Below are 22,892 nucleotides of genomic sequence, written 5' to 3'. Positions count from 1 at the left end.
CTGCTAACGTACTAGAAGAAGGATGGTGGGAAGGTTCAGAAAGAGAGATGAGAGCGTCCCATGTCATCACACGGAGTGTATGAGGTAGCGGAACATTCACCTCTCTACGTACAGAAGTTTAGCCCTGTAGGAGAAAAATAGCAGCAGAGAGGTGCCAGGTGCCTAAATGTTGGGGAGATACTGTACTCACTACAGCCAATCAAGGGGTGCTTCCCAGGCTAGTCAATTGCTCATTGTAGCCTCGTTTTTATGGTATGGACTATTTTTCTGTCTTTACTTCATTACAAGTCCTTAAAATATTAATAACATCATTCACAGACAAATCAAGGCAGAATGATTTCAAGGACTTTTCTTTCAGTGCCACAGATACCTGGTCTATATGGGGAAATTCTAGGATTAATTTCATATTTCATCCTTCCCAACTTTATAAGCATTTGTTATGATTTATTTTTAGATCTGGTAGGTGTTACTTATACAGTCTTACAGGTGAAGAAGTTATAGGGCTTTAATGTATATGAGATAGACAATCAGCCCGAGAGCGACTGTCCAGGGATATCGTTGCTACTCAGTGAAGGGACGCCCAGTCCTGTCTGGCCAGAGGCATTGGGAGAACTGTAACAGCAGTTTTGCAGGAATAGGGTGAGAAGGTAAAAAGTAGGAATCGTGTGAGTATCCTAATGGTCTTTCTATAGCCTTAAAAAACAAACACAAAAGCTAAATTCAAGCCACAGGTGTTGGGGAAGTTTCAAGGTTCAAGGTTCCCATCCTCTGCAAAAACTAGGAGGGGTCTCTGATTTTCCTGCAGGAAATTGTGTCTTACGATTCTCAACTAGTACTTGATGGACTCTAACATTGTATGGAGGCCCTCAGATCTCCCCTGCTGGGTAAGTGCTGACTTCACCAGGCTCTGTATCTGGGCTTCAAAGATTAGATGTTGTCTTTGAATCCTTGTTGACATCATTCCTTTTGCTGTTGTGTAGGGCGTGGCGGATCCATTTAATAAACCCAGTTCTGCGGCTGCTACTCTAGTTCACCCTGGGTGAAAGCTAATAGTCTATTTGGTCTTTCCATCTTCAAACTCTCCTCTTCCTAATTTGCCCTGGAGATTCATTTTCCTAGTCACTTTCTTTTCTAATTAATAAGCACAGTTTCTGTGTTGCATGATGGGTCAAATTCAAATTCCCGGTCACCTGGGCCCTCTGCAATCTGACCTCCCCAATGAAGCCAATCTTACCTTTTCTGCTTCCCAATAAGACCTCCTGCTCCACGCAGACTGGATTGCTTACTCTCCCCAGTGCAATTTTCCTTCATGCCTTTAAAATTCCCCATAGCAATCTGCTCCCCTCTTCCTCCTGGTAAGTCCAAGCTTACCTTTGTTCAAGGCTAGTTTTAGATTGACTTCTTCTGCGAATCTGACCCCATATCATCTTTCTTCCTTTTGAATTCCTAGAGCAGTGGTCTGTAATCCCCTCCCCGCCTTACTTGCCTGCTACTCTAAAACCCTCAGCCGGGGTTTCATGTTTACTTAGCTCTTCCGTATTTTACCACCTCTTGGAGGACAGGATCATGCCAATTGCATTATAAACCCCATACGTGGACACCAAATGCAAATTGAACACTTGTAAAATGACTGAATGAAAGAATGAATCAATCGCTACGTTGTGGGTTTACCGAATCCAGATACTGATATAAGCAAATTCAGCTCTAAATAAATTGTATGAGAAATGTAGAGTCCACCACATGCCTAATTCTAATTCTTTATTTACTATTCACATATTTGTAAGCCGCTATTCCCGGAAATAGCATTTATGTGAATATGAAAAGGTCTGAGGAAGTGCATTCCAGCACATGGAGGGTCTCCATGGTCAGACAGCTTCAGCTCTTCTTCAACGTCCTCCTTGACATGACGGGCGGCTTAGCAGGATCCCCCTTAAATTTGAGACGAAAACACTTTCATTTTCCAAAGTGCAAAATCAGATTACCCCATGTACTTTATCAGCAGCCTTTGCTCCAAGATGAAGAAGATGTTGGATTTGTATAGTGCTTTCACTTAACATCTAGATTTTGTTTCATATAATCTCTTATATAGCTGCATGGTAATTTTCAACCAGCTCAAGAAACAACTAAATAAGTGATTTTGATTGGGAAGGAACCACTGATTGCTGCTTTCAGGACTGATGCAAAACTACTGGAAATAATTGTAACCACTTCTACACCAAAGCCACACTGGCAGCTGCTATCACACTTTTCCATTTCCAGGAAACATTAATGATACCAGATAAAACCCATTTTCAGCTCTGATTTTTTTTTTTCTGTAATTGAGGCACAAAAATGAAAAAAGAAATCTGAGATTTCTAACAAGTGTTATCAGCAAACCCAGTAAATTATGGGGAAATGCATTTCCCAAGTGATGTTTGTTAGAACTCGCATCTATATAATGAACTCGGAAGGCTTTCTGTGTCCATCCTGGCTCTCACCATTGTATTAATAGCAAAGTATGGTTAAATCATTTTAGATGACTGGCCTGCACGCAGGGCACAGAGCCACCAAGTAAAAGACTTTCATGGTCTTGATGTACTCTTTGTTCTATTGGGAAACATAAATAGGTAAACTCCCACATGGTGCTCACAGTGAAGGAACATCTTGCACCGCCATATCATTTCTGAAGATCAGATGCTTACCCGGTTATCTGAGATATAGCTCAGCTTGCCTAAAGTATCTACTCTTTGAAAATTCTAAAATGAATTAATGGATACAAAATTCAAATAGATTTCCAAGCCATTAGCTGGAAATTTTACAGAGTGGTAATATTTCTCATCAAATGAGCTCAATTAATACAAAAAATAATGTATCTAATGAACAAATCAAAGCAATCTGCTGTGCTGAACTGACTTAACTGCTATAAAAGTGACAGAGTTAAACCCTTCAAGCCTTTTACAACTGTCTCAGTTTAACATAACCTCAAAATATCTTTTGAAGCTCTATTATCAACTTTTATCAGCTTCTACACTGGCAAGTTATATGTGGCGAGAGACATCCACTTTGCCACCGAGTGTACAAATGCAGAAAACAGCCTGAAAATGCTTGAGCTGGACTAACAACATTTTTACCAACGTTTAGGGCTTTGCTAAAGCCAATCAAAGTTTTGGCCACACTGTTAAAAAAAAAAAAGATATTGAGAGAGAGAGAGAGAGAGAGGGAATCTAAACTGTGGAGGAGAAATTTAAATGTGGCCATTTAATTTGCCGTAGCAGCAAAGTTGTGTTTGCACAAGAATTGACACTGAAGCTCGCTGGAAATGCTGATAGGTGAAATATGCTGACTTTTGAGACTTGTGAATACAGAATGTTTATTTGCCAGTTACATTTTTATCTCTTAAAATTCCTCAGTTTAGTGCACCCGATTACTTTCCTCTGAATCAGGACTTTAAGAGCGGGTTAGTCCAGACAATGGCAGCGAGGAAATAAAACAATAGTGTCCCCAGGTGCGGAGCTGTGGGGAGGTCAGTGCACCGGCTTCTTGCTGGACACAGTGACTGAGCATCCCAGCTCCCGCCCTTGGCCTGCTGTTGATTCCCTCGGATTAAAACAGACACAATCACACCTACGTGTAGGGATAGGCACGAGGACAAAAAGGAGAGCATGCCTGTTGTGTTTTTATTAATTTAACAAGCTGTTGAAAAATTTCGACGATTATTATACTGACGTTGCTATTATGTCTATATCGTGGCTCCCAGATAACAGTAGACTGTCCACAATTTAACTCTGCTCTGGCATAGGACAGAAAGTTAGCCTTACAGAACACCATGGAGTGTTTTGTTTCTTTGTTGTTTAATAAAATGGGTTCACTCTACAGCCTCACAAAAGGAGCGACACTTTGAAAAAGCAGCTCCGTTATCCTCAGGTCCTGCAAGAGAGCAGGTACGTCATGAGCTGGATTCCCCACGAACGTGGAGCCCTCAGCTTTGGGATGTGCCTTTACTAAGCTGTAGCTCATTTTGTTGGTCTAGACTGGTACCTTGGACCTTGTTTGCATCTCTGGTTAGGACACATGGTTGCAGGACTTTATAAGCAAACAGTTTATGGCTTTAGCTTACACTTATTCCTCTGGGTGCAGTTCCATGTGTTGGTGCCTAAACGAACGGAGAGAAGACTGGTTCTTGTTCCACAAGCGGCACTCAGGCTTGGCTATCTAGGGCCAGCAGCCCGGTTTATTTCTCTTTTGCCTCCACAAAGCCCTGATTTTTCTAATTTTAGGAGCACAGTTCAGGATTGGCCAGTTCCCTAGATTGCTGGTCAACTGTGAGAGATTCAGCCCTAGTAAACCAACAGGAGGAAGTGGATTTTCTTTTGGAATGTACACTTGTGCCTCAAGCCACAGTAAGGTCATTATTTTATAGTATTCCTATGGGACTTAATATCTGCAAAATAATTTATATTTGTATTTGAGGCAGGATATCTAATTGGAGCTTAATACATGGGTTATAATTCCAATTTTGCATCAGGCAGGTAGCTGAGTTTGGTGGGGGGCTGTCCCCTTGCCTGCGGCTGACCACAGGAGAGAGCTGTGTCGGGGGCCGGGGGAAGGGTGGGGAGCAGGGAGAAGAACTGGAGCAGCTTCCTGGCCCGTCTCGTCCCTGCAGGGAAGAGCACCGGGTGGCGTCGTTGAGGGACTGGGCCTCCTGCTTTTTTACTGTTGCTAAACTCGCCACATCCACCACCTTCTCCGCATGGGTTGCCACTTCGGTCTCTGAGCCCAAAGAAACCCTCCCTCCTTTTCCAGACTCTTCAGAACCATGGCCCTAGGTCCTTCATGACAGGAGTGGACCTCAGGGCTCCTGCCCCAGGCCAGGCTTCCAAATCTGGTGTCTGTGGAGTAGTCTCAGAGCCCTGAGTGAACTGGGGCGAGTGTCCCCGCAAAGCACATGCACTGCTGCCGAGTCTGCCACCTGCCACCTTAGATGGACAATGAAAACCCCAGGAGGTTGATGGAGACCCAGATGGAGAGCTCAGCTGATTTCTTGGCCTCACCCAAGGGGCCTCCTCTCAGGGATCATCCTTCTACTGCCCAGAGCCTCCGGGCCAGTCATCCATTTAGCTCCAGCCTCTTGGAAATGTTCTGCATTGAGGAGCCGTGTGCCCTACATGCTCCCATCAACAACCCAGGCTGTTAGGCTCAAACATCGGCCATGCGACGGTGGGTCCTGGTATCTAGGCTGTCCGTTGGTATTTTTATAGACGCCTTTAGCTCACAGGTGCAGCTCTGATTGTGGGAATTTCAGGAGTCAGGGTAGTCTGGAGTCTTGCAGCTGTGCTTGAGCAGATGAGGGTAGAGCAAAGGATCAGAGTGGGAGCTGGGGTCCACCTTCGCAGGGAGGAGTCAGGTGATACACCAGTCATTAGATAAGAAGATTTCAGACAGTGAGAAGGAACAGAAATCAGGGCATGTGGTAGAGAGGGACTGGTAGGGACCACCTGCGCAGGGAGGGCAGGAAGGTCTCCCTGGGAAAATTACATTGCGGCTGAGACCTGACTGCGGAGGAGAAGTCAGCTATGCAAGAAACCAGCAGGGAAGCACAGGGCGTACAGAACAGCAGATGCAAAGGCCTTGAGGTTGGAACAAACTGTCATCAGAGACATGATTTCACCAAGTTATTGTATCCATTTTTTTCAGCATTGCTATCAACTATGCATGATTATCATTTGTACCTGCTGTGTGATAGCTGTGGAGGGGAAGGAGTGTAAATTACTCAGCTCTTCCCCTCTAGTGAGAGACATTAAGTCTACCTCCAGATCTGCACAGATTTGTTAATGATGCAATAAACATCTTTGTGCATACAGTCCTTCTCTTTAGTTGTACTGTTTGCTCACAACGATTCTCAGAAGTGAGGTTACCGCTTCGAAGAATATGAGCATTTTGTAGTTACTGGTATATACTGTCACACTGATGGTTTGGAAAGGTTATGCCAGTTTATGACGTTACCAGCGACATGTGAGCATACCTGTTTTACCACAGCATTGGGTGTTATAATTAACATGTTGTTTGCTATTTCAGTACATACAAAATGTTACTTTAAGGTTGCTTTAGTTAGCATTTTTCTAATTACTAGGAGGGTTAACATTTTCCCATGAACTGTTTCGCCGTGTGGGTTCTTTTTCCCTCATGAGAGTGAATTATTCTTATCTTTAGCCTATTTATCTATTGGGTGGCCTTTATAAAAGAAACAGTCTCATATAACCATCCTGGGAAGCTAGGAAGTGGACCGAAGTTCTCCAGAGTTAGATTTTCCAAGTGTACAGATGCTCCACATTCCTTTCTTTTTGACTGATTCCATAGCACCATTTCAGATAGCACGAAGGCATCTTAAAGAGTCACTAGCACATCTGAGGGTGCCCAAAGTGCCTCCAGGCGGCACCCTGAGCACTGAAGCCTTGGAAGGATTGTGTTAAGCAATGCAGAGGAAATTGCAGAGTCAATCAATTCTATTGAGAAATTTAATTAACTCGCCAGAAGGAGGAACCATTATAGTGAGTTAGAGTTCTAGAAAGCTTCATTTATATCCTATGAGTGCAGCCCACCACTGGCCATCCTGTGCAGGGACAAGCCCGGGTACCACTGGGCTGACATCTTATCAGCAAGCACGGGCACTATTAGGTCTACCCCTCAGGTTTATCAGGGGCCCTAAATCAAGACTTTGGGAGTTATCTTCAAATTGGATTGTCTACAGATGAGGCTACACATAAAGTCAAATTTACTTTGGTGTGTGTGTAAAAAGTGCTCATTTGTTAAATGTAAACATTCATGTTCTATTGCAATTGATTTAACTTTATGTTTGCATTTCTACATTTTTTAATATAAGAGGAGCCTCAAAAGATGAAAATGGCCTGAGATTCTCTTGACCTCTAGGAAGCCGGAGCTGAAGGTTGGGAGGCAGATGGATAAGGGATGGCTCAGGAGGGCCTGGGAGATAAACTTGGAGGATGTAGATGTAGCTGAGGCTGAGCATTTGTTCTTATTGAAGGTTAAAAGACCAGTAGCAGTGGAAACTGAAGTCTGCTATTTATCTTCAGGCTAGGGGGACGGTGCAGACAGCTGCAACATGAGCCTCCTCATAAACCGGGCCAATAACCTTAGCCGTGACCTCCGGTCCGAGGAGCGTGTCAGTGGGTGTACTGATGTTCCCTCCAAGCCCCGATCAGCACAGTTGTGTCCATTTTGTTTTTAGGTCTGGCGATGATTATACCACCCTTCTTTAGTGAATCATAGGGGGAAAAGTCCTTACATATTCTTATTTCAATTTGCCTAAGGAAACCGAGCTTTGCATCAGGGAGAAAGTTACATATTACATTGAGAGCCAATTTTAAAGTTAAAAATAAACATTACAAAAGGAGTTTGAATTTCTGGCAGGCACTGAGCTCTCACAAAGTCAGACCGATACCTGACATAGGTGGCTATTCAAAATGAAGGTAAAATCAGTACTTGAATAGATATTTCAGTACATGTAATCTTTAGTTTGGAATTACCGGGGTAATTCTTTTACTTTTTTCACTTCTTTTTATGTAGTTATAGCCTCTTAGAAAATATAATGTTGTAAATTAAGTAAAAGCAATCTGTTTACAGAAACCAGAGTGAAGCATTTAAAGTGGTTTTTCTCATATTGAAAAGCTATTATTGCCTTATCCAAAAGACCCAATACAATAAAATATGTGAAACACAGTCCCAGGCTGCACGCGTTACCAGTACTGAGTCTGTCAGGTAACTGTTTATAGCTCCCGCAAAGAACTACATAACTAGGCCCCAAACATTCCCAGTATAAGAAGCAGTCTGATGTGGATAAAACTACTCAAAGTGCTAAATTCCTTTAAGTCCTATTATAATTGTTTTTCTGCTTGAAGGAACTAAATGGAGTCAATTTGTTCTCCTATTTTCCTTAAAAAACCTGACAGGTATAAGACGGCAAATTAAAATTTGGGGAAGCAATACTTTGGGGTCTGTATTTCCTGCAGAGTGAAGTTGGAATTCTGCCAAAAGTGGATTTCCACAAATCTCCTAATGCCCCCAGGGCTGTGGCGTGAAAGGAAGGCGTTGCCCAGAAAGGCCCATGGGATGGCTGGGCCCCCATCCTGAGCTCTACGGGGTGCCGCCCCCCCCCCCCCCCCCCCCCCCCCCCCCCCCGGCTTTGCGCAGGAAGCCCTTCTGATTCGCAGGCCAGGGCTACACAGAGCCTCAGGGCATAGCACAAAGACCCTGAATTGACCCTCTGGGAAAAGGAAGGTGTCAGGCACCAGGCTAGGAGTTTTATTTATACTCCTCCATTTAATCCTTAAACAATTCTGTGAATTGGCAATGATTACTCATCCCAGATACCTATGTTACAGTGTTGTCATGAAGATTAAATAAGGTTATCTATGCAAAGCAGCTGTTATATACTGGCAAGCATGGTATCAGCATTTGCGATTATTCTAATCATTATTATAAGGTCAATGTCAGTGCCTCTCACAAGGTGCTTCTAAGAATTAAATGAACTAATTTATAGAAAGCACCTGGGTGCTAAATGAATGTTAGTTGCTTTCACTTTCTTAATAGGATCAATTCAAAGAGTTTATTGTGTGTTCAGTAATATTCCAAATCTACTCATTATGTGGATGAATAAATTGTCAGAGATGGGATTTGATCTCAGGGCTAATGAAAGCCGAAGCCTCAGCTTCCTCTCTAGGAGAGCTAGGGTCAGGATGGTCAAATGCAGTTAATACAGAAATTCCTTATGCTGACCCTGTAACCATTTTAGGTTGGGGGTGCTTCCTAACCTCTGTGGATTATTTGGTTTTAAGTATATTTCTGTCCATGTCATTCTTCTTTCTGTATCCAAGAAGAATACAAAAAGAAGGAAAACAAAAAACTTTAAGTGAAACTGAAACGCATTTAAATTTTGAAAAATGTGCATGTAGCCTACAATAATAATAAAAGCTGACATTGTTTTGTACTAAACCAGATGCCATTGCCAATATTCAACCATTTTTGACTTACAAAAATGTCAACTTCTTATGGCTTAATCTAAATTTTAATTCTTACTGTGTGCCAGGTACTAGGCTAAGCATCTAAGTACATTTAGCTTATTTAATTCTCATTGATCCCCACAACTTTATAAAGCTGGTGATGTTATTACTCACATTTTTACAACTGAGGAGCTTGTGGAACAGAAAGGTTTAGTCCAAGTACCAAACATAAAATGTAAAACACCAGATGCAAAATAACTAAATGTCTTTATGGATGTTTTGACTGAGAAATTCAGTTCTGATATGTATGAAAACAGATGAAATAAAAAATACCATTGAAAAACATTTCGTTACAATGGATATATTATCTAACTAAATGAAAACTGTTTTCCTTCTAATCCTAAAATATCTCTATCCCTATCTATCTACCTATCTATACCTATAATCTATTTACCTATAGCTTTTAAATCCATTAAAATAATTAATTACATAATAATTATAATTACAAATTATAATTTTGAGTCACTGTGATTGGTAGAATTTAAATGCAAGAATAGATATGGTTGTCAGAAAATTTACTTTAAAAGGAAATAAAAGCTTTATATATGATCCTTAAAAATATTTCTTTCCTTTCAAATTTTCTTCAATGGTTCTCTTTTCCTTGAGCTGCCATTTTACATTTTGGGAAAACTGACACATTGACAACTTGACTTTTACTGACTAAATCTTAAACGTAAATTTTGTTTTTAGTACTTTTCTTTGCTTCTCCATGAAAATAATTTGTTTACAGATACCATCCTTGCTAAGTCTCAGATTTTTCCCCTGTAATATGCTTTTTAAATGGTTTTATAAAAATGTTTCCATAGGGGATACAAAATAATAATATGATGACATAATTTGTTTTACTCCTGTGCAATTTCATACACACATACATAAAGCATTATTATAGCAGCTTAACTTTCTTATATGAGATTAAATTCTCATTAATATATTTTTAATGGTTTATGAAAAATATTTTAATACAAGGAAGTACAATTTCCTCATCTATTTTACTACAATTGTATTTTTTGTTTTAGATCATTTTCATTAAAATATCTTCTGTTTCCTAACCAAAGAAAAGTTAACTCTTTTTTTTTTCTTAAAGAAATAATTGGGTCATATTCTGTAATTGCTATTGGAGGTATCAGGCTAGAGAGTATCTTGGCAAAAATAAAATCTATGTTGGAACTGGAAAATTGGAAAGTACTAGAAGATACTGTTACTTGAATTTATGAGACAATATCAAAATGTGGTTAGTATTATTATTTTCTTTTCAGTTATCTCTCTTATATTTGTGTTGAAAAAATATGTGACTTTCTGGATTTTTATTTAGTTTTTAAAAAAGATTAAAACTCCATTAAAAAAATTTGACAACACTATAAGCCTATATTCTTTACATATCTTACTTTAACATGTACTATTTTGAGTATTTATGTTAACTTTCTCTAATGGTAACGTGGACCATCATTATATATTTTTTGTTGTTACATATCGTCTTAATCCCTCAGTTCTTTATGCAGAAGTTACACATTTTAGTTACAAATCTTTTTTATCTCATGGACCATGGGGAGGTAATAACTGAAATTTCCAAAGATTCTATATCCGCAATTCCTAATGTAACCATCCACTACAGAGCAATCTGCCTGCCACAGCTGCACTGTCTTGGTCAGACCCCGGCCTCGGCTCACTCAGAAATAAGCACAACAGGGTTAATTCCAGGTGGTGCTTTGATTTTTGCACTTTGCAAATCCCTTTTACCAGGATGGAGAGAAGGGTTGGCTTTGGGTCTCTGGATGTTCCAGACCACAGAGGTAACTCTGGTGCCCACACTCACTTGCCCTGGTGTGTACGTGCACGCGTATGGGTGCGTGCAGTGCTGCAATCCCTGGCAGCAAGGATTTAAGGCACCTCTGTTCAATCATTGGAGCTGAAATCAATAGTTCAGTATTGATTGTTGTGTATGACCTGAGTGTCATTGAAATCTCCAAAGAACAAGATGGTTCATAGGATTTTCTAGAAACTTTATCTGCTGTTAAACCTTTCATATTAAGAATAAAGGAAAGTCATGGAAAATCTTTTCTGGTGATTTAAATAATCCCTAGATACACTGGGAAGATGTCCAAATATCAGCACTATGTTTGATTTTACATTCAGGATCAATCTATGTCTGTTTCTATCTTTGAAAAACCTCCTTGCAAGGTTGTGTGATTGCGTGCTCGTGGATCAGAAGGCAACATCCATCTTCTACAACAGCAACTCACAGGGAGTGGAGAATAATCTTTTTAAAGGAATTAAGAAAAAACAGAACTTTGAATTAATCTGGTTTAGATTAATCAATATTACTAAAGAATATTAAATTTAGCCAATTCGGGAGTTTAAGTGGTTTTGAATTATGTGCTATTTAAAATAAACATTGGCCCAGTGATGGTTTCCTATAACATTTCCTCCTTCATTCTGAATTTATCGTGCTTTATTTTAGTGAAAATGTTGTTCTATGAAAAATGTTAGACATTGGATCATGCTACCAAAAGAGAGCGGACTTGCCACTTGTGGAAGTGTCAGGAGAACTGACTCGGACCAGCCCGATGCCCCAGCCCCTCAGTTGGCAAGGCTGGTCCATTTTTCCATTTCTGTTGCCACCACCACACCTAGTCCCTTACCATCGGTCTCCAGATTTGCCTTACTGTTGCAATAACCTCTCCACTGCTCTCCTGCCTTCTGACTTTCTGTCCTTTCAAATTCATCCTTTACAACTGCCTAATTAAACCTTCATTAACTCAGCTTGTGTTGCATTTACCGTTATCTGTTGGATACATTTCAGCTTCCTTGGCCAGGCATTAAGGCCTTCATGATGGCCTTCAAGCCAGCGCTTGTCCTCTAATCCTCCCTCACAGGAACATTAGCCTCCAGTTTAATCACAGTTGCTGACCCCAAACCAGAGTCAGGGACTCTCCACCTCCTCAGCTTTCCTCGTGCCATTCCTTCCTTCCTGCTGGATTTCCTTCCCCACCTCTGCTTATTAAAATCTGTGATGCTCACTTTATCTATGAAGCCTCTCCTGATCACTCAAGTCAGAAGGAAGTTTTCTTTTTTTAGGCATTTATACAGTGTTTGTGCTTCTCTGGAGGCCCTTATTACCAAGTTTTGTGAAAATATCTCATTTGTAGTTATTGTGAAAATATCTCATTTACAGGAATTAAGTTCCTTGAAGAGGAGAACCATCTTAGAATCCTCCATGGTGCATATCTGAATTCAGCAGGTGTTCAAGAAACGTTTGTTGGGAAAGTGGACGTGAAGAGGAGCAGCGTGGGGCTGGCCCCCTGCTGCACCCACCTGTCTGGATCAGTGGGGGCAGGGGGCGTGTGGGTCTAACCTGGCAAGCGGAAGGATCATCGGGAGCTGGGGCAGAAACCTGGGAGTCAAGGCCAAGGAGAACCACCTGCTGGGCAGCCAGGAAGATAAGGATTGGAGTCGAATGGTTGGGTCAGTGTCTCCCAGAAAGAAAGTCAGGAGGAGCGGGAGCAGGAGAAACTGCTTAGGAGTCCTTGATCAGGAAAGGAGAGGACCAAAGAGGCAGGTGGAGGCAGAGAGGAGGCCCTACGGATGCAGCCCCACCTGTCAGGGTGCCATCTTTTCCCCGACCTCGGACATCATGTTAAGCTCATGCATATCTGACTTCATTTAATCCAACGGCATTTATAAATGACCATGGTGTGGAAGGCACTGTGTAAAGTGCTCTCTCACTGAGTCAGGACACAGTAATAGTAACAGGCCCAACATCTGTTGAGTGTTTTCTATTGCCAGGTGCTCAACTGTGCTTAAATATACCGTTTCATCTAATCTTAGTAACAAGACTGTGAGGCGGGTGCTATGATTAGCACCCTTACTTAGACTTTGGGTGATGGAGCCTTAGAGAAGTGAAGTGGTTTGCCCCAGTTTGAATGGGTAAGCTGAGGCAGGCCCACATCTGGCTGGGGACCGGCTTGGGGTGGAGGCTCTCGTCTCTCCTGCCCACGGCAAGCCGCTCCGAGCTCTGGGGCTGCTTCTCACCCCTGGCTTAGTCCGTCGCATCGTTCGCAGGCCAAAGGGGCAACAATAGCTTTTAGGTTAGGTCCTGAAAAACATTTTTGGTCCCTTGGAAAACTCTCTTTCACCAAACAGGTTATGAACATAACCTAATCCCATTAAGAAAGTCAGTCGGCGATAGCTCTGCGTGTGCGGGCGTGCCTGTGAGTCAAGTGAATTCAGAGTTGGCACAGGTAGCCGGGACCTGTGGTACTGAGCACCCTAGAGAAGTGCTTGCTTTGGGGGGTGCACCTTGCACACATTGACTCTAACTCTTTCAACAATCCTGCACGACGGAACTTTCTCTCTTCATTTCACAGATGCAGAGACTGAGGCTGAGAAGCTGTAAAGGGTTAGTCCAAACCCACGGAGCGGAGCAGGGTCAGAGCCACGCCTGGGCGCAGGTCTGCCTGGCACTTTGCCATGCCGACGGCTGCCAGTTCCAAAATGCCAGGCACACAGAGCGGCAGCGCAGAAGGGCACTTCCTCACCATTACCAAGTTTAAAAGTCTTGTGACTGAAAGCTCAAGATAATTCTAAAGGTGAATCAGATGACAGCTCCACTTCAAACACTATTAGTGCTTGGAATTTCAAGTGCATGAGACGAAACTGCAATTAAGAAAAAAACCTGAGAATCTCAGTCGATTCTATGACTAGCCATTATCACCAGATAAGTACCTTTTTAGAAAAACAAACTAAAAAGATGATACAGAAAAAAATGTTATTTGAATAATGTCTACATTCTGTGGGGAAAAGAGAAAAGAAAGAACCTGGAGACCTAGTCTCTCAAAATCGTTCCATAATTTTTAAGAAAAGAGCAAAGCTAAAGAAATAGTTTCTTCTATGGTGTCTTCATTCTGAAAATCTTTAATAACCTCCTAGCCATACATATGTCGCCAAGGCCACCAGTCTGCGCACATCGTACGAGAGTTTCCAAGCTGGACACGCCACGCTAAGAGCCCAGTGTGTTCCGGGGTTCCTTGTTCAATTATTTTTCTATGTTAAATGAATGAAAAATAACATCATACAATCAGCGAGACAATGGCTGGTGTTCTGTTTCTAGTGTTCTTTGCTCAAACACTTCCATTTCAAGTGTCAAAAGAACACCTGTGTCAATTGTTAGGGCTCCGGGTGTTCACTTGGGGCGATTTTATAAGAGCAAGTCAGAATTTAAAAGAAGCAGGTAAGAAATGTAGGAGTTCGAAGCGCTCCCCAGAGCGGGTTCAGGTGTGGTACAGAGCCCGTGGGCTGGGAGGTAGCTGCCTCGCCAGCCAGGGCGAGACACCGCGTGCACCTCGGTGACAAACGTGTGGGGTGAAGGCCACGCCAGGGAAGGCTGAGGATCCCCTGGCTTCTGCGGTGGGGAAACTGGCTTGGCTTTGTTTGCTGGAGAGGGGTCCCTTTCCCTTTTGTAAGCAGTGGGGACCAGGTCTTTAAAATGTTGTTTAGACTTTGTGAAGAGAAAAGTGTCTTTTTTGACCTATTAAGCAACACCAAAAGCAAATGTGAACCTGGCATTTGCCCCTGATTTCTCTCTTTAGGGCTCTTGATTTTGCAGCATTATATTGCCCTGAAAAATCACTTTCATCACGACAGTGTCACCAACTGATAAACACTGCGACTTTTTTTTTTTTTTTTTTTTTTTTGAGACAGAGTCTCGTTCTGTGGCACAGGTTAGAGTGCAGTGGCCTCATTGTAGCTCACTGCCACCTCTAACTCCTGGGCTCAAATGATCCTCCTGCCTCAGCCTCTCAAGTAGCTGAGATAGGACTACAGTCATGCACCACCATACCCAACTAATTTTTTTATTTTTTGTAGAGACCAGGTGTGCTTTTGCTCAGGCTGGTCTCGAATTCCTGGCCTCAAGCAATCCTCCCGCCCCGGCCTCCCAGAGTGCTAGGATTACAGGCGTGAGCCACCAGGCATGGCCCACACAAAGACTTTTTAAAAGTTAGATGCAAACTATTTATGTTCTGTCTGCTTCTTGGGAAAAATAATCAGATGGTCTTTAAGGCAATATACATACACACACATATACATATATACACACACATAAGCATACATACATACATACACATTTACATACATATACATATACAAATACACCCACATACACAATGCACACATATAGGCACACATGCATGTCCACATGTACACACATGCACAAACATACATACACACATATGCACACAGACTTCTATAGACTTACACATCACATATACATACTCTCCACACAGTTACCTGTTGTGGAGAGTTTCCCCTCAAAAGAGCTTTTTTTTTTGGAGGAGGGACGATGTGGAATTCAGTAAGAAACATGTTTCATTACAGATGACTGAGTTTCACAGTAAGAACTAGGCGTTGCTGAATGTAGCCTGGATATACTACTTATTCAGAAGACAGTCTTTGACAATAAACCATATTCTATGGCAGAAATTATAATTGTATTACTGATTCTGAACTTAATTGCCAATTCTTGACTAAGATTTTTAGTACTTTAAAAGGAGTTTATGTTAGTAGTATAGACTTTTTTGTAAAATCAGTGTTAGAACCCAAAATTTCACCTTTGTTTCTGCCTCTCTGATATTATCTACAGAATATTGTTTTATTACTATCTATGTTATTATGGGTAGTAAACATAAATGTCCTGCTTTATGTATCAATAATAAAATGTGCATTATTTTCCTAAAAATAGCAATACATACTGATATTTCCTGACAATAAATATTTATGGACGATTCATGCCAGTTTTATCATCCATACCAGTTGTAACAGATGTGAGTTCATCATTCAGTCTGGAAGATTTTATAAAGCACTGAATAATGAACTCCCATCTATTCCAAAAGACACGGACTGTAAAATAGTACGAATTGTCAGTAAATAGTTATTCTGATAAAATATTCCATTCACCCCTCCACTTGCATAAAGATAGATCATGTTCCAAAAGATGCATAATTTTATGGATGGAAGAGTAATTTTTAAAAGTGATTTACATGACAGAACCATGTAAAACAGCCTTTTCCTTCAAATGCAGGAGTGAAGCAGACAGGAGTAACACGCTGTCATGAAGGGAGCAGGGCGGAGTCATTCGGTCCCTCCAGCAGCCTGGCCGACAGCGGGGCTCGCTGCCCAGTCGACAGTCAAACCAAACCAGCAGGCGGGGGGTGCCCCTACCACGGGCAGCGCCCTTTGCTGGGTGCGGTCATCTACCCACGACAAATGTATAACTGCACAGTGTATGCTTCGTCATGGCGCGCTGGCCCACGCATCGGTGACAGCGCCACTCCTCATTCCGGCAGGCAGGGGTGGGTCATTCCTTCCCCTTGGCGGCTGGGGCCTCCTCTCCCTGGACTTTGTGTCTTCTCCAGCTCTCTGGGCTGGGCCATCTTCCTGATTGTCCCACCAGCAACTATCTGTGTGGTGACTTTGGCTTCTCCCACCATGACGTGCAGCAGAGATTAAGGACAGGCTCTCCTGTTTGGTGTCAGGATTGTGCTAGGAGCTGAGGCTATAGCTCCACAAGAAAGATTCGGTCCCTGACCTCGAGGGCCGTCAGTCTAGCAGGGAAGAGGGACATTACGTAAATAATCAGAGTTACTGAGCTGTGGGAGCAGAGGACCTGGGCTGCCTGCGTTGGGATTCTCTGGGGACACCTGATGGAGGACGGAAGGGGCAAAGGGGTGGCAGGAAGTGTCCAGGCAAAGAGGATGGTTTGAGCAAAGGCCCTGAGGTGGGCGAGAGAGATCTGTTCAGAACCGAGATGAGCCCAGTAGAGCTGGAGGGGAGGGGCCAGGAGAGAGGTGGTTGAGGTGAGGCTGGAGCATAGGTAGGGGTCAGGTGATGTGCCCTGAGGGTCATGGGAAGGGTCGTCACCTTTATCCTAAGGGTAAATAGGAAGCCAAGGAAGTTTCACATGGACAAGTGGCACGATTAACTCCGAGTCATGGCTACTGTTTGGACAATAGTCGATGGTTGGGAAGGCCGATGGTACCGCACATCCAAGGGCAATGTGACGGTCGTGGCTTGGACTATGGGGATAGAGAAATGGCATATTCTGGAAAATAAAAAAAGATCGCTAGAGCTTGATGTTGAATTTGATTGAGAGAGAGAGGGGGATGTTTGGATTTCTAGCTCCTGCAAATGGATGGACGCAACAGCGTAGCTCTGATAGGGAACTCGGAGGGAGGACAGAGCTTTGAGGCAGAGAGAAGAGCATGAATTTGTCCTTTGGATACGTTAAGGCCGAGTCCTTGGGGAGGCATCCCAGGAGAGGCAAGTGACTCTACACATGGGGACCTCAATTATATGATGTCATCTATGTTACAATGCTGTTTTTGTTTGAGGTTTTAGAATATCTAAAATAAGATGAGATTAGTCTGTTAAATATGCTAAGACCTTCAGTGAGCAATTTTCTAATAGCTACTCACATCCCCTGGTTCCTAATGCAGGGCTCTCTCTGCCAGACCACTGTGCATAGAAGAAACGCACACCTATGAACTTTGTGGGGACGCAGGGCCGTGATTGACAGGCTGGAATGGAGAAGATGACTCCTGTTGAAAGAAGCTGACAGTCTGGGACCCAGTCCAGTCTATCAGGCTGGTTTCAACCTTCCTGAACCTTGGCTTGCTTTTATGTAGGATGGCGAGAGGGACAAGATAATCTCCTAGGTCACTTACTATTTTGTAACCCTATAATTCTTTGGAGTGGAGAAAAACATTTCACAATACATTTTATTTCAGCATGATAAGAGCTTCTTTTTTTTTTTTTTTTAATAATAATCACCAAAATGCAAACATGTTTACACATGTGCCAGGCCATTGTAGCAATGGATGCCAGACTATCCTTGTAGAAGGGCTTGATGAGTGAGCAATTTGGCACCATATGTTTGTAGAAAGAAACTGCTGCTTCCAATTGCTTTTAATGTCAAAAAGGAAGTGAAGAAAAGTACACAACTGGATGGTCTGACTCTTCTCATAGCTAAATCTGAAACTGTTAAAATGAATTTCTTTCTATAAAAAGATAACAGGAATAAATATTTTTGTAGAGGGTAATTTGGAGACACAGGAGGTAACCTTTGAGTCAAGATCTCTTGACCAAGGACTTTGTTTAGATTTTCACTTTTTGGCTCTAGGAAGACAAATTTGACCTGAGGACCCTCCTGACCACCCCCCAACTCCAGAGTCAAATGGGTGCAGGCTGTTTCTTGTCCAGGCCTGGCGTTTGCTCACATTTGCTTGCACTGGTTTCTGCACCTGGAACATCCTCCTCATCTCCAGAGGTACAAAGCCTACCCATCCTTCTCATCTCAGTTCAAATGATACCATTTTCATGATTTCCTGGATGGAAGAAAGGTCTTCTCTTCCATTCCCTCCTTGATAATTTTAACTCTACTTCTGATGATGTCATTTCCTATCATAAGTTGTGGTTATACATGTGTTATGAAGCAAAGGTTTGTGTTCCCCAAAAATCACATGTTGAAGTCCTAACCCCCAGTGTGGCTGTATTTAGAGATGGGACCTCTAAAGAAGTAATTAAGGGTGGATGAGGTCATATGGGTAGGGCCTTGATCTAATAGGATTAGTGCCCTTATGAGGAGACACTAGAGAGCTCATGCTCCCTCTCTCTCTCCCTGTGCACATGGAAAGGCCACGTAAGGACATAGCAAGAAGGTAGCCATTTGCAAGCTGGCAAAAGAGCCCTCACCAGATACTGAATTGGCTGGAACCTTGATCTTGGACTTCCAGTCCCCACAACTGTGAGATCATAAATTTCTGTTGTTTCAGCCACCCAGCCTATGGTATTTTGTTATGGCAGTAAGAGTTGACTAAGAAAACATGTGGCAGATGGTATCTTCTTTAGAGTGAAGACTTCTTGCGGCCAGCACTCATTTAATATTCACCTTTGCTCACCACACTGCCTGGCTCTATGTAGTACGGGGAGTGCACAGTAGGACCCCGTCAGCTCACAGTGCAGAGAAATCAGCGCAAAATCAAAAACTGTTAAGACTGCCAAAACAGGTGAGGTCAGCTGAGGAGCCCTGCCTGGGAACAGGCAGTGGAGGCCAACGCGAGAGAGAAAGATGGCACGAAGGAAGCAGAGCTCAGGAAATGGCAGCAGAAATACAGTTTCTGGAAGTGACAGACTCACCCCCTAACGTGAGAATCCTACATCCCACGCACACAATGGGAGCTGCCAGATGAGGGGAGGACAGGGTGGAGACTGAGCAGAAGCCGTGCAGAATGGAAGTGGGGGGAAGACTCGGGATGAAGGGCCACCTGGCCCTGCAGAGGCGGACCTCAGAGAATGGTCAATACCCGCTTCAGGGAGGTGAGGAGGTAGTTCAGAAACTTCAAGTGCAAAGGACAAATCTCATGACAGAGCAAGGGACCCTGAGGCAAAGGTGAGCAGTGCAGGCAAGGGTAGATGTACCTCCTAGACTGATTTGGTTTTGGAAAGCAAAGAAAATAATTCTTACCAGATAATTCAATAAAACAAGAATAATCTTTCTTTGTGGATTGGGCACTCTTCTCTCAAGGAAGCTCTTTCAATCAGCTGGAAAATCCAACTCTTTTGATAGTGAAGAATTGGAAATAAAAGCCAGCATATTGATATTATAAGAAAAAATATGGGAAGGAGTGGTGAAACTTACTAGAGGAAGGATATTCACACATACAGACATGAATTGCCAAGAATGATGAAACCTCTGATCAAATATGAAAACTTGATTAATGTAAACAAACAAACTGAATGAAGAAATTGCAACGCCCCCAAAGAGAGATCTCAGGGAACACAAGACCTCAGGGAACAAACAGCAAGACAACTGAGGAAATGGAAAGTTAGTTGACAGAACTCAGGAAAGAAGTAAAAGAAAAAAATCATAGAAATGAAGATCAAATTGAAAGGAGCAAAGGAATAACAGTGCTATCAAAAACTCAGTAAAGACACCGGTAATAGAAATTAGAAAAATCAAGCAAAATCAAATTGAAATAGGGAGTTTAAAATGACTGAAGATAAAATGAGAGATAGAGAAGACATGCATGATTGGAGTTCCTGAAGAGGAAAAATACACTGGAACACAACAAATATTAAAAGATTTAATTTAAGAAATTGTTCTTGTAATAAAAGAAGATTTGAACCTATATTTTAGTCAGCTGGAGGTGCTATAGCAAAGTACCTTAGACTGGGTCACTTGTAAACAATGGGAATTTACTGCTCACAGTTCTGAAGGCTGGGAAGTCCAGGATAATAAGGCACCAGCAGATTCGGCATCTAGCGAGGGCTTGTTCCTCATAGGTGGCACCTTCTATGTGTCCTCACGTGGCGCAAGAGCAAAAGGAGCTCCCTCAACCTCTTTTATAAGAGCACTAATCCCACTCATGGAGTCAGAGCCCTCAGGAACTAATCACTTCCCAAAGGTGCTACCTCTTAAAGCTTTGCATTGGAGATTGGGTTTCAACATATGAATTTTGGAAGGACACAAACATTCAGATAATAGCAACCGACGTATTGGAAGAGCAAACTATGTGTCAGAGAAAACCGACCACAATGATCAACACCAGGCAGGAATGAAAGGGTAGAAAGCTGGTCTGTACCCCATCGTCTCCATCCTGGGGATGTCCGGGGAGAAAGGAAGGAAAGGAGAAAGAAATGGCCATATCAAATCTAGGGCACACGTAATGGAGGAAAATGCCAGTTATTGGACTACACAGTGTGCTGTTTTGTGATCGAAAGCAGTATCCTCTGCACATTACCTGGAGACCTCAATGTTCAGTCGGGAACAGAGTGAGTGCATCGTAGTGCAGCAAGGAAGGACTTAGGAGCTACACTGTTTGACTTCATGGTCTCCCTGTGTCTTGCAGTTATTTGTATCCTTTGAATTATTAATAAAGAGGCAGATCTCTGATTCTTGTGAGCCTGATTTGAAAATCTGACCCTTTGTGTGATATCTCACCAAGACATATCCTATGTTACTAAGTTTTAAATATAAAGAAAAATAATTGAGCAGCCAGATAAAAAGAGTAAGTCACTTAAAAGGGGAAAAACTTCAGTTGGTCACAGAATTCTCCACAGCCACCTTCAAGGTCAGAAGACAATAGAGAAATACCTACGCAAACTAAAGGAAATAAAATATGTCAGAGATTTTAGATCTAGTAAGACTGTTCTTCAAATAAAAAATCTAAAGGCAAACAGTTTTGAAAAAATGTGACATTTGGGGAATATCATGTCTCTTCTTTATGAGAAAATGACTAGAAGACAATACTCAGGCAACCCAGAGATGACAAAAATGATCAGCGCTTGGTATTGAATACATTTAACTGAAGAACTAAGACTAAAACAACGTGGAGATTAGGGTGGCAAAACAATATAAATATTAAATGCTCTGGCAATGCAGAAATGATACAACTAATAAAAAAAAGAGGAGGAAGGGGGAAAGAAGATGGGAAGTGGAATTAATCTGCTGATAGTATCATGTGCAATAGTTGGGGGTTAAAGAACAGCATTTTAAGCAACTTTTTCAAATAACAGAAAAAATAAGTATATTTAATGGAACAAAGGTAAACATCAAGTATCTTGATTTTATTTCAACAACTTTTAGGTCAAAGAGGAAATAAAAAATTGCAGAATAAATAGAATAAATACTGCATGTCAGAAGCTATGAGACATCACTAAAATGCTCAGAGAAAAATGCATTACCTTAAATCTTTATCTAATTAAAATAAAGAATTGATAAAGGATTAAACTAACTCAAAAAGTTAGAAAAGGAGGTCGGGCGCAGTGGCTCACGCCTGTAATCCTAGCACTCTGGGAGGCCGAGGCGGGTGGATCGCTCAAGGTCAGGAGTTCGAGACCAGCCTGAGCAAGAGCGAGACCCCGTCTCTACTAAAAATAGAAAGAAATTATCTGGCCAGCTAAAATATATATAGAAAAAATTAGCCGGGCATGGTGGCGCATGCCTGTAGTCCCAGCTACTCGGGAGGCTGAGGCAGTAGGATTGCTTAAGCCCAGGAGTTTGAGGTTGCTGTGAGCTAGGCTGACGCCACAGCACTCACTCTAGCCAGGGCAACAAAGCGACACTCTGTCTCAAAAAAAAAAAAAAAAGTTAGAAAAGGAGCAACAAAATAAATAGAATTAAATCAGAAGAAATATTTAAAGGTAAAATATGAAATTATTTAGAAAACCCAAACAGCAGAACTACAAAATGAATCCAACAGATGGCTTTTGAAAGGGAAAAAAAAAAAACCCAACAAAATATATAAGCCAATCAATCAAGAAATTGATTCGTCTACTCAAAGAAAAAATAAAGAATATTCAAATAAGAAATATTAAAGGAAAGAGAAAGTAATAGAAAATGAAGTGAATTGAAAGAAACATAGAACATTAGTTTGTCCAACTCTGTGTAAATAAATTTGAAATTTGGATAAATTGAAAAAAATTTCTAGGAAAATGTAATTTGCCAAAACTGACCCCAGAAGACAGAGAAAATCTAAAAAGACTTATGTCTATGGGAGAAATATAGAAGGTTATCAAAAAACTACTCTCCACTAATCAAAAAGAAAAAATAAATCACAGGTCCAAGACATGAGGATTCAACAAATACAGTGCCTTTTCCAGAGCTTAGGGTGAAAAATGGAAAAAAAAAAAAAATTCTCTGGGAGAGGTATAATGCTGATACCAAACCACAAAAAATTGTAGAGAAAGTAAGCAATAGACCAATATCACTTAAGAATATTGAAGTATCCTTAAATAAAATATTAGCAAACTAAGTTCAGTAGCATTATAAAGGAAGGATGCTTC

At 41.8% G+C, this 22,892-nt stretch overlaps 1 protein-coding gene across 2 annotated transcripts in view; it reads right to left on the bottom strand.

Moving 5' to 3' along the window:
- Positions 1-22,892, bottom strand: part of PACRG (parkin coregulated) — a 473,831-nt gene that overhangs the window by 9,207 nt on the left and 441,732 nt on the right. The gene's annotated exons all lie outside the window — the stretch shown is intronic.

The sequence above is a fragment of the Eulemur rufifrons genome, chromosome 15, assembly GCF_041146395.1.
Source record: "Eulemur rufifrons isolate Redbay chromosome 15, OSU_ERuf_1, whole genome shotgun sequence".
Taxonomy (NCBI): domain Eukaryota; kingdom Metazoa; phylum Chordata; class Mammalia; order Primates; family Lemuridae; genus Eulemur; species Eulemur rufifrons.
The sequence above is the reverse complement of the archived record's forward strand: the minus strand, read 5'-3'. Positions and strand labels throughout refer to the sequence as shown.